At 38.2% G+C, this 19327-nt stretch overlaps 1 long non-coding RNA gene across 1 annotated transcript in view; it reads left to right on the top strand.

Moving 5' to 3' along the window:
* The window catches only part of LOC104004929 (uncharacterized), a 155622-nt gene that overhangs the window by 79235 nt on the left and 57060 nt on the right, over positions 1 to 19327 (top strand). Inside the window, exon 8 of the long non-coding RNA XR_010149586.1 lies at positions 17729 to 17814. This is a non-coding gene — a long non-coding RNA (uncharacterized LOC104004929). The remainder of the gene's footprint in view (positions 1 to 17728; positions 17815 to 19327) is intronic.

The raw sequence follows: 19327 nt of genomic DNA on the forward strand, positions 1-19327 counted from the left end.
TCACCTGCCATACATAGGCAGTTACAGATTCCTGGGTTCCACCCTTGACTTACTAAATCAGAATCCCCAGGGAGGGTTTTGGGAGTTCACATTTTAAAAAAGCACCCCCAGTGATCTGTGTCATTAGATAAGTTTGGGAAACATTGACAAGAGTGTTGAGGAGAAAGTCAATTAAAAACTAAGTTAGTTGAAGATTAAATTTTAGAATAGATCACCGAAAACTATGTGTGATATAAGGAAATTTTCTCAGTCACCTGTAATTGTTTTCCTTATTGCTTGAAGAAATTTTCCATTTTATTGAATGCATTTTAGAGTTTTAAATACAAAACTTACATTGTGTTTTATAGATTTAAGTTCAGAAAACTAGGAAAACAGTGGAGGTGAGAGAAAGTGGTAACAAAAAATTGAATGAAGCTCCTTTAAAAAATGTGAGCTACTGAAAAATTTGAGTCTATGGAAAGAAAAGTGGCATTAGCAAATGAAACATTAAATGCTTACTACATGTTGTACTAGAAAATCATTGAAACCCTGATGAGCTCTGGATTTTAATGGTGTTCATTGAAAATCAGTGTTAAGCTTTAATAGATTACCAGAAAAATGTCTCTTGGTGTGCTTTGCAAAGTTGAAAATATTGATTAATGTGGTGACCAATTTCTTCATATTAGGGGCCACAGAGATGTTTTAAATGTGGTTCTGAGAACATATAATTGACTACACCATTTTAAAGCTTGTATACGTGTGGTGGTAAATACATCCATATTGTTATGCAGTCGTCACCACCATCTATCACCAGAACTCTTTTCATCTTGCAAAACTGAAAGCATTTCCATTAAACACTAACTCCCCATTCCATTCTCCCCTTAACCCCTGGCAATCACCATTCTACTTTTTGTCTCTATGGTTTTGACTACTATAAGTACCTCATATAAGTGGAATCATACCATAAGTCTTTTTGTATCATCTTCCACTTTTAAAACAGGGAAAATTAGTCTTTTGCCCTAGTGTCTCTTTCTTGTGCCTTCTCCATCTTTCTAATTATATATATTTGGTGTCATGCCCTCATATACCCTTTGTCTTACCACTCTTTTCTCTTTTCCCACATGAAAAACTTTTCAAAATGTTGATCAGAAAGACAGACTAAACACATATTTGTTCTCATTGAACTGTCAAGGATTGCAGATCTTTCATGGGTGTTTTCTTAGTGGGGTGTTTTTAACAGAAGCAAATGATTAGCAGAGAAATAAATCTCAAACATCAGTGAATAAATGCAAGATATTTGTAGTCAGTAGAAAAGTATGGGTGGGGTAAAAATTCCAAAGCCCAGGCCACAGCTGAGACCAAGTAAATCAGAATCTTGAGAGTGGGCTCTAGGCCTAAGTATTTATTTATTTATTTTTTACAGCTTCCATAGTGACTCTAATGTGTGACCACACTTGAGAATCATTGTGTAAAGTAGATGCAAAGACAGCAGCTCTGAGCCATGCTTGGACATTAGCATCAACTGGGAGCTGAAAAAAAAAATTGCCCAGTGCCCAAGCCCTGTCTCAGGCCAATTAAATCAGAATATTTGGGAATAGAGGCTGGGCAATGATGTCTGTTTAAAAAGCCCCCAAGTGATTCTAATATATAGCCAGGATTGAGAAGCACTGAACTAAAACATAAAAAAGCAGGCCCCCAAATTGAGTTTCTGAATAATTTTTTTCAACCTTCAAACAAAAATAATCTTTATGCTTCATACATACTTTCTGCTTATGAAAAATGGAATGCTATTAGAAAACAAAGTGGTGAAAATGGAATGATACTGAATTTTAAAGGAAATGTGGACAAGTAGCAGAGGCTGAAGACAGAAATAGGTGACTTTTATGTTAGATTTTTAGTTTTTATTGCAAAACTAATTTGCATTTAGTACAAATCCTTTTAAAATAGGAATAAATGAATGATAATAAAAGTGATCAGATATAACCACCCTTAACTTTTTGAGATATATCATTTATCTTTTTTGTATTTTGTATTTCCATATTTAAATTTATTCATATAGTACATAGTGTTAAAAAACATTATTGTGGAGAATTAAAAAAATAATTTCAACTTTTATTTTAGATTCCGGGGGGTACATGTGCTGTTTTTTTACATGGGTATATTGCATGATACTGAGGTTTGGGGTGCGACTGATCCTGTCACCCAGGTAGTGAGCACAGTACACAGTTGTTAGTTTTTCAACCATTGCTCCCCCTACCCCCATAGTATTTCTCACCGTAAATTGTTGCCATCTTTATGTCCATGAGTACCCAGTATTTAGCTTCCACTTAAAAGTCGAAAACACGTGGCATTTGGTTTCGTGTTCCTACATTAATTCACTTAGGATAATGGTCTCCAGCTGCATCCATATTGCTGCAAATGACATGATTTCATTATTGTGGAGAATTTTGCACATATATAAAAGCAGACTGATAGTATAATGATCTTCCATTACTCAATTACTTCACTTCTATAATTGTTGACTCATGGTCCATATTCTTTTATCTAAACCCTAATTCACTTCCCCCATCATGAATTATTTTTGAAGCAAATCAAAGGCAGTACAGTATATCATTCGTTCATAAGTAGCTTAGGTTTTTTTCTCAGTTAATATATTGTGAATATTTTTCCATTTCACTAAATATTTTCCTATTCATTTTTAATGTCTGTATAGTATTTCATCATATGAATTTATCATTATTCATTTAAACAATCTCCTACTTTCTTTCTTTTTTTTTTTTTGAGATGGAGTCTCGCTCTGTCACCCAGGCTGGAGTGCAGTGGCGCGACCTCGGCTCACTGCAAGCTCTGCCTCCCGGGTTCATACCATTCTCCTGCCTCAGCCTCCTGAGTAGCTGGGACTATAGGTGCCCACCACCACACCCGCGTAACTTTTTTTTTTTTGTATTTTAGTAGAGACGAGGTGAAACCATGTTAGCTAGGATGGTCTGGATCTCCTGACCTCGTGATCCGCCCACCTCGGCCCTCCTAAGGTGCTGGGATTACAGGTGTGAGCCACCTCCCCAGCCAACAATCTCCTACTTTCTTTTTCTTCTAACTCTGGAAACTTAAAGTTTGTTTATCATTAATATTCTTTATCATTAACATTCTTTTTCTTTTCTTTCTTTTCTTTTTTTTTTTGTAGTGCCCTAAAGTCGATTTTTTCTTTTATATTGTTAGGCACTTAGCAGCCCTGAGTTCTGTGGAGTGAGCCGTTAACATTGCTTCTTTAATTTTACCTAACTTCTCTCACTTTTTCCTTCCTCCAACATCTTTTCCAATACCTTCTTTACCCTTTACCTTTAGCCTCTTTGAGATAGGCACAAGAGTCAAGAAGTCAAGAAATCAGTTGATATTTGCAAATTGCCCACCCTTGGGGATATAAAATAGGTAAGACATCTGACCTCTAAGAAACTTAAACATTGTAACTGTATTATTTGAAGACATGCTCTAATATCAACAAGTGATCATGATAAATTAGAACATTTCTTTTACTCAGGATCAGGATATACGTCATGTGAAGGTCTCATTTGAGTTGTGTTTGTATTAGGATATACTACCAGGAGTAGTAGAATGAGTAGTATTTAGGACATCGATTTTCCCTTGCTTCAATAGGTGATGTCTGTGTTCATCTTCAGTGAAAGGACAGGCCAAGGGTTAATCATAACTAAGTAAATGAAATTCTCAGAGGCATGAAGGAAATGTGATTTTTTGGTATTATTTCCTGGTTGTCCTGCTTTGCCTAGGATAGAATTTAATGAGAGGGTAGTTGACAATGCCAATGAACTTTCTCAAATGTTAGATGTCTTCAATGTGCTCTGAAAGTGGCTGCTTTTTATTCTATTTGGAATCGGCCTAAGCCTTTGGCTGTACACAATAGGCTCTGACTCTGAAACTAACAGAGGACATAACGGTGGCAGTCCCATGCTATCATAAAATATGTTAATCCACTCATAACTTGCCAAACTCAAGCATCTACAGAAAAAGAAAATATAGGATCTAATTGCAAATGAAATGACACAAAATGAGCTGAATCTTTATCCACTTTCCTTTTAAAATTTTAAATACTTTGTAATGATTTTTTTAAATTTTTTGTTTTTTTAATGGGAAACGAATTTTATTATAAGTCAGATCAGTCTCCCCAAGCATTCAGAGGTTTTTTTTTTTTTTTTTTTAATTTAAGTTCTGGGATACATATGCAGAACGTGCAGGTTTGTTACATAGATATACATATGCCATGGTGGTTTGCTGCACCTTTTAACCCACCATCTAGGTTTTAAGCCCCACATGGATTAGGTATTTGCCCTAATGCTCTCCCTCCCCTTGTTCCCCAACCCCCGACAGGCCCCAGTGTGTGATGTTCCCCTCCCTGTGTTCTCATTGTTCAAATCCCACTTATGAGTGAGAACATGTGGTATTTGGTTTTCTGTTCCTGTGTTAGTTTGCTGAGAATGATGGCTTCCAGCTTCAGTCATGTCCCTGCAAAGGACATGAACTCTTTTTTTATGGCTGCATAGTATTCCATGGTGTACATATGCCACATTTTCTTTCTCCAGTCTATCACTGATGGGCATTTGGGTTGGTTCCAAGTCTTTGCTATTGTAAATAGTGCCACAATAAACATACTTGTGCATGTGTCTTTATAGTAGAATGATTTATAATCCTTTGGGTATATACCCAATAATGGGATTGCTGGGTCAAATGGTATTTCTAGTTCTAGATCCTTGAGGAATCGCCACACAGTTTTCCACAATGGTCGAACTAATTTACATTCCCACCAACAGTGTAAAAGCGTTCCTATTTCTCCACATCCTCTCCAGCATCTGTTGTTTCCTGACTTTTTAATAATTGCCATTGTAACTGGTGTGAGATGGTATGTCACTGTGGTTTTGATTTGCATTTCTCTAATGACCAGTTATGATAAACTTTTTTTCATATGTTTGTTGGCCACATAAATGTCTTCTTTTGAGAAGTGTCTTTTCATATCCTTTGCCCACTTTTTGATGGGGTTGTTTTTTCTTGTAAATTTGTTTGAGTTCCTTGTAGATTCTGGATATTAGCCCTTTGTCAGATGGATAGATTGCAAAACTTTTCTCCCATTCTGTAGGTTGCCTGTTTACTCTGATGATAGTTTCTTTTGTTGTGGAGAAGCTTTTTGGTTTAATTAGATCCCATTTGTCAATTTTGGCTTTTGTTGCAGTTGCTTTTTGTATTTTAGCCATAAAGTCTTTGCCTATGCCTATGTCCTGAATGGTATTGCCTAGGTTTTCTTCTAGGGTGTTTATTATTTTAGGTTTTACATTTAAGTCTTTAATCCATCTTGAGTTAATTTTTGTATAAGGTGTAAGGAAGGGGTCCAGTTTTTGTTTTCTGCATATGGCTAGCGAATTTTCCCAGCACCATTTATTAAATAGAGAATCTTTTTTCCATTGCTTGTTTTTGTCAGGCTTGTCGAAGAGCAGATGGTTGTAGATGTGTGGTGTTATTTCTGAGGACTCTGTTCTGTTCTATTGGTCTATGTATCTGTTTTGGTACCAGTACCTTGTTGTTTTGGTCACTGTAGCCTTGTAGTATAATTTTAAGTCAGGTAATGTGATGCCTCCAGCTTTGTTCTTTTTGCTTAGGATTGTCTTGGCTATACGAGCTCTTTTTTGGTTCCATATGAAATTTAAAGTAGTTTTTCTAATTCTGTGAAGAAAGCCAATGGTAACTTGATGGGAATAGCATTGAATCTATAAATTGCTTTGGGCAGTATGGCCATTTTCATGATATTGATTCTTCCTATCCATGAGCATGGAATGTTTTTCCATTTGTTTGTGTCATTGCTGATTTCTTTGAACAGTGGTTTGTAGTTCTCTTTGTAGAGATCTTTCATCTCCCTAGTTAGCTATATTCCTAGGTATTTTATTCTTTTTGTGACAATTGTGAATGAGAGTTTATTTGTGATTTGGCTCTTGGCTTGAGTGTTGGTGTATAGGAATGCTTGTGATTTCTGCACATTGATTTTGTATCCTGAAACTTTGCATAAGTTGTTTATCAGCTTAAGAAGCTTTTGGGCTGAGACGATGGGGTTTCCTAGATATAAGATTATGTCATCTGCAAACAAAGATAATTTGACTTCCTCTCTTCCTATTTGAATGCCCTTTATTTCTTTCTCTTGCCTTATTTCTCTGGCCAGGATTTCCAATACTATGTTGAATAGGAGTGGTGAGAGAGGGCATCCTTGTCTTGTGCTGCCTTTCAAGGGGAATGCTTCCAGCTATTGCCCATTCAGTATAGTGTTGGCTGTGGGTTTGTCATAGATTATTCTTATTATTTTGAGGTATGTTCCTTCAATACCTACTTTATTGAGAGTTTTTAACATGAATCAATGTTGAATTTTATCAAAAGTCTCCCTGCCTCTGTTGTGATAATTATATGGTTTTCGTCTTTAGCTCAGTTTATGTGATGAATCATATTTATTGATTTGCATGTCGAACCAACCTTGCAACCTAAGGATGAAGCCTACTTGATTGCTGTGGATTTGTTTTTGGATGTGTTGCTTGATTCAGTGTGCCAATATTTTGCTGATGATTTTTGCATCAATGTTCATCAAGGATACTGGCCTGAAGTTTTTTGTTGTTGTTGTTGTTGTATCTCTGCCAGGTTTTGGTATCAGGATGATGCTGGCCTCATAGAATGAGTTAAGGAGGAGTCCCTTGTCTTCAATCTTTTGAAATAGTTTCAGTAGGAATGGTACCAGTTCTTCTCTGTACATCTGGTAGAATTCAGCTGTGAATTGGTCTGGTCCTGGGGCTTTTTTTTTCGTTGGTAAACTGTTTATTACCACCTTAATTTCAGAGCTCATTATTAGTCTGTTCAGGGATTCAATTTCTTTCTGATTCAGTCCTGGGAGGGTATATATATCCAGGAATTTATCCATTTCTTCTAAATTTTCTAGTTTGTATGCATGGAAGTATTTATAATATTTTCTGATGGTTGTTTGCATTTATGTGGGTTCACTGGTAATATCCCCCTTATTGTTTCTGATTATGTTCATTTGAATCTTCTTTATTTTCTTTTTTATTAGTCTAGCTAGTGCTCTATTTTATTATTTTTTTCAAAAAACTACCTTCTGAATTCATTGATTTTTTGAATATATTTTTGTGTCTCTATCTCCTTCAGTTCAGTTCTGGTCTTGGTTATTTCTTGTCTTCTTCTATCTTTGGAGTTTGTTTGCTCTTGGTTCTCTAGTTCTTTTAGTTGTGATGTTAGGTTGTTAACTTGAGATCTTTCTCACTTTCTGATGTGGGCATTTAGTGTTATAAATTTCCTTCTTAACACTGCCTAAGCTGTGTCCCAGAGATTCTGGTATGTTGTATTTTTGTTCATTAGTTTCAAAGAACTTCTGGATTTCTGCCTTAGTTTCATTATTTACTGAAGAGTCATTCAAAAGCAGGTTATTCAATTTCCATATAATTGTATGGTTTTGAGTGAATTTCTTAGTCTTGATTTCTATTTTTATTTCACTGTCCAAGAGACTGTTATAATTTCAGTTCTTTTGCATTTGCTGAGGAGAGTTTTACTTCAGATTATGTGATCAATTTAGAGTAAGTGCCATGTGATGATGAGAAGAATGTATATCCTGTCGTTTTGAGGTGGAGAGTTCTGTAGTTATCTATCTATTTGATTCAGTGCTGAGTTCAGGTCCTGAATATCTTTGTTAATTTTCTGTCTCAGTGATCTGTCTAATATTGTCAGTGTGGTGTTAAAGTCCCCCACCGTTATTATGTGGAAGTCTAGGTCTCTTTGAAAGTCTCTAAGAACTTGCTTTATGAATCTGGGTGATCCTGCATTGAGTGTATATATATTTAGGATAATTAGATCTTCTTGTTGAATTGAACACTTTACCTTTATTTAATGCCCTTCTTTGTCTTTTTTGATCTTTGTTGGTTTAAAGTCTCTCTTGTCAGAAACTAGGATTGCAACCCCTGCCTTTTTCTGTTTTCTGTTTGCTTGGTAGATTTTTCTTTATCCCTTTATTTTGAGCCTATATGTGTCATTGCATGTGAGACAGGTCTCTTGAAGATAGCATACCAATGGATTTTGGTTTTTTATCCAGCTTGCCACTCTGTATTATTTAATTGGGCATTTAGCTCATTTACATTTAAGGTTAGTATTGATATGTGTGGATTTGATCCTGTCATCATGATGCTAGCTGGTTATTATGCTGGCTTGTTTATGTGGTTGCTTTATAGTGTCACTGGTCTGTGTACTTCAATGTGTTTTTGTAGTGGCTGGTAACAGTCTTTCCTTCCCATAGTGCTTCCTTCAGGAGCTCTTGTAAGGCAGGTCTGGTGGTAACAAATTCTCTCAGCACTTGCTTCTCTGAAAAGAATCTTATTTCTTCTTCACTTATGAAGCTTAGTTTGACTGGATATGAAATTCTTGGTTTGTGTTTATTTTCTTTAGGAATGTTGAATATTGGCACTCAGTTTCTTCTGGCTGTAGGGTTTCAGCTGAGAGGTTCACTGTTTTCTGATGGGTTTTCTTTTCTTTCTAACTGTTTTTAACATTTTTTTCTTTCATTTCAACCTTGGAGAATCTGTTGATTATGTGTCTTGGGGATGATCTTATCATGAAGTATATTACTGGTGTTCTCTGGATTTCCTGAATTTGAATATTGGCCTCTCTTGTAGGTTGGGGAAGTTTTAATGGATGATATCATAAAATATGTTTTCCAAATTGGTTCCATTCTCTCCATCTCTTTCAGGTACACCAATTGGTTTTAGATTCAGTCTCTTTATATAATTTCATATTTCTTGATGGTTTTGTTTGTTCCTTTTCATTCTTTTTTCTCTAATTTTGTCTGCCTTCTTATTTCAGAAATCCAGTCTTCAAGTTCTGAAATTCTTCCCTCTGCCTGGTCTATTCTGCTATTAATACTTATTATTGCATTATGGAATTCGTGTAGTGTGTTTTTCATCTCTATTGGGTCAGTTATGTCCTTCTCTATACTGGCTATTTGGTCTGTCAGCTCCTGCAATGTTTTATCATAATTTTTAGCTTTCTTGCATTGGGTTGCAATGTCCTCCTTTAGCTTAGTGAAGCTCATTCCTATCCATATTCTAAATTCTACTCCTGTCATTTCAGTCATCTCAGCCTCAGCCTAGTTCTGAACCATTGCTGGAGAGGTGGTGCAGGTTATTTGGAGGAAAGAGGTACTCTATTTTTTTAGTTTTTAGTGTTCTTGAACTGACGTTTTTTTCCTCATCTTTGTGGGCTTATCTACTGTAACTCCTTGAGGTTGCTGACCTTTGGATTTTTTTTTTTCTTTTAACAATCTGCCACTTTTCTGTAGGGCTGCTGTCCGGGGTCTGCTCCAGTTTCTGGGGGTATACTCCAGTTTCTAGTCACCTTGGATTTTCCAGTACCTGGAGGTATCACCAGTGAAGGCTGTGAAACAGCAAAGATGGTAGCCTGCCTCTTTCTCTGGGAGCTCTGTCCCAGGAAGGTATAGACCTATTGCTGGTCTAAAGGCACCTGTATGAAGTGGCTATAGACCCTGGTTGGGACCAGGTAGACCCTGGGAGGGCCTCCAGTGAGGGTTGGGAGGTCCTGCCCAGTGAGGAGGAATGGATTGGGGACTTGCCTAAAGGAGCAGTCTGCTCACATTTTGGTAGAGCAGCTGTGCTGTGCTGGGGGACCCCTTTTACTCCCGGTTAGTTTGGATTCTCCAAAGCCCACAGGATAGAAGGGTCCAAAGGGTGGAAGGGCCAAGTTGCCTAAACAGCAAAGATGGCCACCTGCCCCTCCCACTGGGAACTCTATCCCAGGTAGGTGCAACACTGCTGCCAGTGGCTGGCTGGAATTTCAAGCCAGTGGATCTTATCCTGTCAGGTGCCATGGGAGTGGGGCCTGCAGACTGTTGCCCCTTGGTGCCCTGGATTCAGTCTCTTTCCCTGGGATATGTAGGGGGGTGTAATCTCCTGCTTTGCCAGAGTTTCAGTTACTTTTGCTGGGAAGCCCAGAGCTGAAGTATCTAAAGCTCCTGGGTCTCCGTGCTTGCCTGAGTGACTGCTCTGCCAAGACTCCAAATATCTCTCTGTGTCAGACTGTAGGCCCTGGTGGAGTCGGTTTGTGAGGGGTTCTCCTGACCCAAGAGTTGTAAAGCTTTGTGGGAAAAGCATGGTTTCCTGGGGTCGCACATTCACTCACTGCGTCCTGGGTCGGAGAGGTTCCCCAGGCTCCTGGGTTTGCCATCATACTGCCTTGCTTTTTTCTGTTCTCTGTGGGTCGAGTTGTTTCCTTGATTAGTCTCAGTGTGAGTACCTGGATGTTTCAGTTGAAGGTGCTGAATTTATGCACCCCTTTCATTCTTCTCTGTGAGAGCCACTCACCCTAGCTTCTTCTAGTTGGCCATCTTGACCACTTCCCGTGTTTTTTTTCAGATTGTTCACTGTTGGCCTATAGAAATACTTTTTGTTTTGTTTTGTTTTGTTTTTTTGAGACACGGTCCTGCTGTGTCACCCAGGCTGAAGTGCAGTGGTGTGATCTCAGCTCACTGCAACTTCACCCCCTTGGGGTCAAGCGATCCTCCCACCTCAGCCTCCCGGGTAGCTGGGACTACAGGCATGTGCCACCATGCCTGGCTAATGGCTAATTTTTGTATTTTTTGTAGAGACAGGGTTTCATCATGTTGCTCAGGCTGGTCTCTAATGTCTGGACTCAAGCTATCTGCCCACCTTGGCCTCTCAAAGTGCCAAGATTACTGGCGTGAGGCGCTGTGCCCGGCCAGAAATGCTACTGATTTTTGGATGCTGATTTTGTGTCTTGCAACTTTACTGAACTTATCAGTTCTAAGGTTTTTTTGGTGGAGTCTTCAGGTTTTTCCAAATATAAGATTATGTCACCTGCAAACAAGAAAAATTTGACTTCCCTTTCAACTTGGATGCCTTTTGATTCTTTCTCTTGTCTGATTTCTCTAGCTATGACTTCCCATACTATGTTGAATAATGCTGGTGAAAGTGGGCATCCTTGTCTTGTTTCATATCTTAGTGGAAAGATTTTCAGTTTTTCCCTATTCAGCATGATACTAGCTGTGGGTCAATTGTCTATGGCTTTTATTGTGTTGAGGTATGTTTCTGCTGTACTCAGTTTTTTCAGGGTTTTTATCTTAAAGGAATGTTGAATTTTATCCAATACTTTTTTCAGCATCAATTGAAATGATCATAAAGTTTCTGTCCTTTATTCTGTTGATATATCACATTGATTGATTTGCATATGTGTTGAACCGTCATTGTATCCCTGGGATGAATCCTTCTAGGTCGTGACGAATGGTCCTTTTAATGTGTTATTTTTATTTCTATTATTATTATTTTTTTTGAGACAGAGTCTCGCTCTGTTGCCCAGGCTGGAGTGCAGTGGTGCAATCTCGGCTCACTGCAAGCTCCGCCTCCCGAGTTCACGCTCTTCTCCTGCCTCAGCCTCCTGAATAGCTGGGACTACAGGCACCTGCCACACCACGCCTGGCTAATTTTTTTGTATTTTTAGTAGAGACGGGGTTTCACTGTGTTAGCCAAGATGGTCTCAATCTCCTGACCTCGTGATTCACCCGTCTCGGCCTCCCAAAGTGCTGGGTTTAATGTGTTACTGAATTTGGTTTGCTAGTCTTCTGTTGAGAATTTTTGCATAAATATTTAGCAGAGATATTGGCCTGTAGTTTTTGTTTTTTTTTTTTCTAATGTGTCTTTGTCTGGTTTAGTATCAGGGTAATACTGGCATCATAGAATTAGTTTGGAAATATTCCTTTCTCTGTTTTTGGAATAGTTTGATTAAGTTTGGTAGTAGTTCTTTAAATATTTGGTAGATTTCAGTAGTGATGCCATCAGGTCCCAGGCTTTTCTTTACTGGGAGACTTTTTATTATGGTTTTGATCTTGTTACTTGTTATTGGTCTATTCAGGTTTTGAATTTTTTCATGGTTCAAACTTGGTAGGTTGTATGGGTCTAGGAATTTATAAATTTCTTCTACATTTTCCAATTTATTGGCATATAGTTGCTCATAGTAGCCACTAATGATACTTTGAATTTTTGTGGTATCAGTTGCAATGTCTCCTTTTTCATGTCCAATTTTATTTATTTGGGTCTTCTCTCTTTTTTGCTTAGTCTCACTAAAGGTTTGTCAATTTTGTTTATGTTTTCAAAAAAACCAACATTTCATTTCGTTAATCTTTTGTATTTTTTTGTTTCAATTATGTTTATTTCTGCTCTGATCTTTATTATTTCTTTTCTCCTACTAATTTTAGATTTAGTTTGCTTTTGTTTTTCTAGTTTTTAAAGATGCATCATTTGGTTGTTTATTAAAAGTTTTTCTGCTTTTATTGATGTAAGTGGTTATTGCTATGAACTTTGTTCTTGGTACTGCTTTTGCTGTATCCCATAGATTTTAGTATGTTGTGTTTCTATTTTTGTTTGTTTTAAGAAATTTTTAAATTTTCTTCATAATTTCTTCACTGACTCACTGGTCATTCAGGAGCATATTGTTTAATCTCCAGGTATTTGTATAGTTCTCAAAGTATCTCTTGTTATTGATATCTGGTTTCATTCCATTGTAGTCAGAGAAAATACTTGATATAATTTCAATTTTCTGAACGTTTTAAGATTTGTTTTGTGGCCTAACATATAGTCTATCCTTGAGATTGATCCATGTGCTAAGGAGAAGAATGTGCATTCTGCAGCCATTGGTTAAAATATTCTGTAAATATCTATTAGGTTTATTTGGTTTATAGTGCAGATTAGGTCCAATATTCCTAGGCTGATTTTCTATCTGGATGATCAGTCTAATATTGAAAGTGGGGTATTGAAGTCTCCATGTGTTGTATTGGGGTTGATCTCTCTTTTTAGCTCTAATAATATTTGCTTTTATATATCTGAGCACTCCAGTGCCGGATGCCTATATGTTTACAACTTTTGTATCCTCTTATTGAATTGACCCCTTTATCATTACATCATGCCCTCTTTGTCTCTTATTTATAGTGCAGATTAGGTCCAATATTCCTTGGTTGATTTTCTGTCTGGATGGTCAGTCTAATACTGAAAGTTGGGTATTGAAGTCTCCATGTATTGTATTGGGGTTGATCTCTCTTTTTAGCTCTAATAATATTTGCTTTTATATATCTGAGCACTCCAGTGCTGGATGCATTTATGTTTACAACTTTTGTATCCTCTTATTGAATTGACCCCTTTATCATTACATAATGCCCTCTTTGTCTCTTATTCTAGTTTTGTCTTGAAATTTATTTTATCTGATACAGCTACTACTGCTTTTTTTTTTTTTGGTTTTCATGTGCATGGAATATCTTTTTCCATCCCTTATTTTCAGCCCATGTGTGTCTTTGTAGGTGAAGCATGTTTCTTGTAGGCAACAGGTCATTTGGTCTTGTTTTTAAAATCTGTTTAGCCACTCTATGCTTTTGAGTAGAGAGTTTAGTCCATTTACATTCAATGTTATTATTGATAAGTATAAACTTACTACATTCATTTTTGTTATTTGTTTTCTGTTTCCTTCCTTCCTTCCTTCCTGTTCGTTTTTGTGAAAGTGATTTTCTTTGGTGGTATCTTTAATTTCTTGCTTTATATGTGTTTTGTGTATCTGTTGTAGGTTTTTTGATTTAAAGTTATCATGAGGTTTGCAAATAACATCTTATAACCTATTATTTTAAACTGATGACAACTTAACTCTGATTACAAAAACAAACAAAGCGAAAAGTAACAAAACCTTTATACTTTAACATCATCTCCCCTGCTTTTCAACTTTTTGTTTATTTACATCTTATTTTACTATCTATATCTTGACAATTTGTAGTTATTATTTTTGATAGGTTCATTTTTAATCTTCCTACTCAAGATATAAGTAGTTTACACAACACAATTACTATGTTATAATAGTCTATATCTATTTACTTACTGTTACCAGTAGCTTTGTACCATCAGATGATTTCTTATTGCTCATTAACATCCTTTTTTTTCAGATTGAAGAATTCCCTTTATCTTTTCTTGTAGGAAGGACTAGTGCTGACAAAAATCTTTCAATTTTTGTTTGTCTGGGAAAGTCTTTATTTCCCCTTCATGTCTGAAGGATATTTTTGCTAGATGTACTATTCTAGGGTAAAAGTGTTTTTTTACATATATCATGCGACTCTCATCTGGCCTGTAAGGTTTCCACTTAAAAGCCTGCTGCCAGAAATATTGGAGCTCCTTTTTCTGTTATTTTTTTTCTGTTCTCTTGCTGCTTTTAGGATCCTTCCTTTATCCTTGACCTTTGGGAGTTTGACTATTAAATGTCTTGAGTCAGTCTTTTTTGGGGCTAAATCTGATTGGTGTTGTATAACCTTCTTGTACTTGAATGTTGATATCTTTCTCTAGGTTTGGGAAGTTCTCTGATATTATTCTTTTGAATAAACTTTCTACCTCAATCTCTCTGTCTAACTCCTCTTTAAGGCCAATAACTTTAGATTTTCTCCTTTGAAGCTGTTTTCTAGATCTTGTAGATAATTTCTTAAAAATTCTTTTTCTTTTGTCTCCTCTGAATATGTATTTTCATATAGCCTGTTTCAAGCTTATGAATTCTTTCTTCTACTTGATTAGTTCTGTTGTTAAGAGACTCTTGTGCATTCTTCAGTATGCCCATTTGCAGTTTTCAGCTCCAGAATTTTTGCTTGATTCTTTGTAGTCATTTCAATCTTTCCATTAAATTTATCTGACAGAATTCTTAATTCCTTCTCTGTGTTATCTTGGATTTCACTGAGCTTCCTCAAAACAGCTATTTTGAATTCTCTGTCTGAAAAGTCACATATTTCTGCCCCTCTGGGATTGGCCTGTGTTACTTTTTTTAGTTCCTGTGGTGGGTAATATTTTCTGTGGATAGTCTTGATGCTTGTGGATGTTCGTGGATGTCTGGGAATTGAAGAATTAGGTATTTATTGTAGTCCTGGCAGTCTGGGCTTGTCTGTGCCCATCCTTCTTGGGAAGGCTTTCTAAGTATTCAGAGAGACTTGAGTGTTGCGATGTAAGTCTTTGGTCATTGCAGCCATATCTGCCTTAGGGAGGACCCCAATCCCAGTAACACTGTGGCTGTTGCAGACTTGTATAGGTACCACCTTAGTGGTCTTGGGTAAGATCCATGAGAATTCTCTGGATTATCAGTCAGCGACTCTTGTTCTTTTCCCTTACTCACCCCCAAACAAAAAGAGTCTGTCTCTCTGTGCTGAGTTGCCTGAAGCTGGGGGTTTGCTGACACAAGCACCCCCTGTGGCCAGCACCTCTGGTAGTGCACTGGATCAGACCCAAAGCTAGCAGAGAACTGGGTCTCACCCCAGGCCTATGGTGACCACTGCCTTGTTCACTCAAGGCCCAAAAGCTCTACAAGCATCAGGTGGTAAATACTGCCAGGCTTATGTCCTTCTGCTTAGGGCAATGAGTTCTCCCTGGTCCTGGGAGGGTCCAGATCTGCCACCTGGGAGCCAGGGTCTGGTGTCAGGAACCTTACAAATCTACCCGGTTTTCTATTCTACTATGGCTGAGCTGGCACCCAAGCCATGAGACAAAGTCCTTTTTAGTCTTCCCTCTCCATTACTTAAAGAGAGGAGTCTCTCCCTGTGGCTACCACCACCCCAGGCCTGTGGTGAGTACTGGCTTGCTACTGCCAATGTTCTATCAAGGCCTAAGAGCTCTTATGGTCAGCTTATGGTGAATGCTGCCAGGCATGAGTCTCTCCCTTTAGGGCAGTGGGCTTCACTCTGGCCCAGGGAAGGTCCAGAAATGCCAGCCAGGAGCCAAGACCTGGAATCAGGGAAAGCAGGAGTCTACTTGTCACTCTATCCCAGTGTGGCTAAGCTGGTATCCAAGCTCCAAGGTAAAGTCCCCTTTACCCTTCCCTCTTTTTTCCTCAAGCAAAAGAAGTCTTTTCCTGTAGCCACCACAGCTGGGAATATGCTGGGTCACACCTGAAGCCAGCATGGCTCTGAGTCTTACCTGAGGCCAATGATGAGTCCTGCCTGGCTACCACTACTGATTATTCAGGGCCCAAGGGCTCTTTAGTCAGCAGGTGATTAATCTTGCCAGAACTAGGACATTCCCTTCAAGGTAGTGAGTTCCATTCTGGCCTAGGATGTGTCCAGAAATGCCATCCCAGAGCTAGGGCCTGAAATAGGGGCCTCAGGACTCTGTCTGGTGCCCTATTCTACTATGACCAAGCTGGTATCCAAGTTAGAAGACAGTCTTTTTAACTGTCTCCTCTCCTTTCCTCAAACAGAAGAATAGTGTCTCTCCTGGATCTGTGAACTGTGCTGCCTAGAGTTGGGGGAAGGGTGATACAAGCACTCCCTTGGCTACCCTAGCTGGTGTCTCACTAAGTCACATGCACCCTAAGCCCACTGGCTCCAAACCCAGCACAACACCAGGACTTTCCCAGGAATTGCAGTTCTTGTGGCCCAGATTACCTTTTAAGTTTATTTCAGGACCCCAGAGCACTTTAGCCCATGTTGGTGGGGCTTGCCAGAACTCAGGCTTTGACTGCTACAATTAACAACTTGCCTCTGAGGACAAAAATCCAAACACCACATGTTCCCACTCATAGGTAGGAATTGAACAATGAGAACACTTGGACACAGGAAGGGGAACATCACACACCAGGGGGCCTGTTGTGGGGTGGGGGGAGGGATAGCATTAGGAAATATACCTAATGTAAATGACGAGTTAATGGGTGCAGCACACCAACATGGCACATGTATACATATGTAACAAACCTGCACGTTGTGCACATGTACCCTAGAACTTAAAGTATAATAAAAAATAAAAAATAAAAAATAAAAACCTTGCCTCTGGCTAGGGCTGGTCTAAATGTTCACTCTATGTGCACTGGCTGAATTCTGTCCCATGTTGCTTTCTGCTGTGACAGGGCAGCACTGGGTTCCAATGCAAAGTCCCACAATCACTTTGCTCTCCCTCCCCCAAGCACACAGATTCTCTCTCTGTGCCATGTGGCCAGTGATGGGGGTCGTGTGGTGTAGGTGATTGAAAACTCTCTTTCTTACCCTCTTCAGTGCCTCTTTCCTTGATATAAATTTAAAACTAGGCACTGTAATTGCTCACCTGATTTTTGATTCTCATAAAGGTGGTTTTTCATATGTGGATAGTTGTTTAACTTGTTTTTCCTGCAGGGGGATCTCTAGAGGGTTCTATTTGGCCATAGTTGTCTGCCTCCTCCCCTATATTGCCTATTAGTTTTGCTGGTTCCATCTCATGGCATCTTTTCTTTTTGTGTGTCTGATTATCTTTAATTGTGTGAATTATCCTGTAATCAAACTATGATTTTTAGAAATAATTTGAGACCCAGGAAGAGCTTGTCTTTCTCTAAGGAGTATTTTTAAAAATATTTAGTTAGATTATGACAGTATGTGGGAGAGCTAGCAATATGAATTCATCTTAATCCTAGTTCAGGGCTTGATATTTTCTGTGTTACCCAGATAGCTTGAAGGTGGTATACAGTCCATGGAAGGACTTGTTTCTTTTGATTTTATTCTCTTTTCTAAGATGCAAAAGTTCAGGGTGCAAAATGGGAGGTTGTTTTCTAAGATCCTGACTCTCTATTGCCTTGGATTGTGATCTTTGCACTTTGTCCTTTAAGCCTTCTCCAAAGCATAACTCTGTCTTCCGGTTATCACTTCCAGATCAATAAATGTCCACAGGACAAAAGCAGTGCCAACTGTGGGGCTCACCTTCCTGGATTCCTGTCTTCTTCCTAGATCTTGGTCCGGTAAGTTTTCTAACATCTTGTTGGTTCTCTGATGCTTAAAGAAAATTCAAAAACATTTCACCACTTCTTTTTATCTGTCTTCAGTGGAAGGGTTGGTCTGAATAACCTAGTCCACCATTCAAGGCCCAGTTGGCTTTCCTTAAGGTTTTGCTACACAGTTTTGTATTTCTAAACCATGTATCATGCGGGTTCCTTTTCTGTGCTTATAAAACTTTTTATATGGAATGTATTTTTCTGAAAATTGTTTTTCAGTATCACCCCTGTTGATGTCTGTGGCTTTAGTTCATTTATTTTTGCCAATGTATAGAGTTTCATTGTGTAAATATATCAAACTTTATTAATTGTCCTATCAATTGGTATTTGGGTTATTTTCAATTTATTTGCTATTATGAACAATGCTAACATTGAATTCATAACATTTAGTGCAAATATTTTAAAAGAGATCTTAGTAAATTGAGAGATATATCATGTTCATGGGTAAAGAGACACCACATTGCAAACATGTCTGTTTTCCCCAAATTGATTTATAGATTCAGTTAACTTATATATATATAACAACTTCAACATGCTTATTCCCACGGAGAGTCCATTGCTCATTAGACACCATGCTGCTCTAGAGACACATGGAAAAATAGAAGATGGTCCCTGACTTCCACAAAATAGTTGTTTTAAATATCGCTTTATCTTCCACCTCTTCTTTGCCCAAAGTAATAACTTCTTTTAATTGAGAAAAAGAAGGCCAAATTAAATAAATACTTTCAACTTTAAGTAGGTGTTATGCTATGAAGTACAAAGTATGAAGTATGTTCTAAATGTTCTAAATCTAGAACACTTTCACCTAGGACATGTTCTGAGAATCACATTCCCAGGTGGTAGCAAATAGTCATGAACAGAATTAGGGAGAGGCAAACAGGGCACACAGATGTTACTTGTGTTATTTTCCTTTATAATTATTCTTTTGTGTTTACTTAATATTTAACAGAAACAATTTTAAAAACTGTTTTATAATAGAGGGGAAAATGTTTTAGAGGCTTATGTTGCAATTCTTAGTTTGGATGGTGAGCTCATGAGTATTTGTTTTATATGCATACACATTATATAAACACACATACAATCACATCTATACTTCCATATGTATCAAATGTTACAAAATACATCATTAAAAATGTCAGGAACAGATCACCCCTCCACATTTGCCCCCAACTCCATACATAGTGGACTCACTCCTCCCCAGTCCCATACCTCGGTGCACTCCACCCTGTCCCCTCGGTCCTATACCCCAGTGTGCCCCAGCCCTGCCCCAGCCTCCACTGTGTTTCCTTCCTCCCCGCACAACTACCCCTCAGCTGATTTCTCCTCTGCAGCACAGACTCCCTGGAGAATGCAGCTTAGTTTCAGGGGTGAAGACAAGCCGCCTGCTAGGGGTAGCAGTGGACAGCAGGAAGCTGTGCCCCTGGGCAAAAAGCCACAGTAGCAGCTCACCTAAGAGCATAGGCAGTTCTCTATCCCACTG

This window comes from Pan troglodytes, chromosome 12 (assembly GCF_028858775.2).
Source record: "Pan troglodytes isolate AG18354 chromosome 12, NHGRI_mPanTro3-v2.0_pri, whole genome shotgun sequence".
In the NCBI taxonomy this organism is placed as follows: domain Eukaryota; kingdom Metazoa; phylum Chordata; class Mammalia; order Primates; family Hominidae; genus Pan; species Pan troglodytes.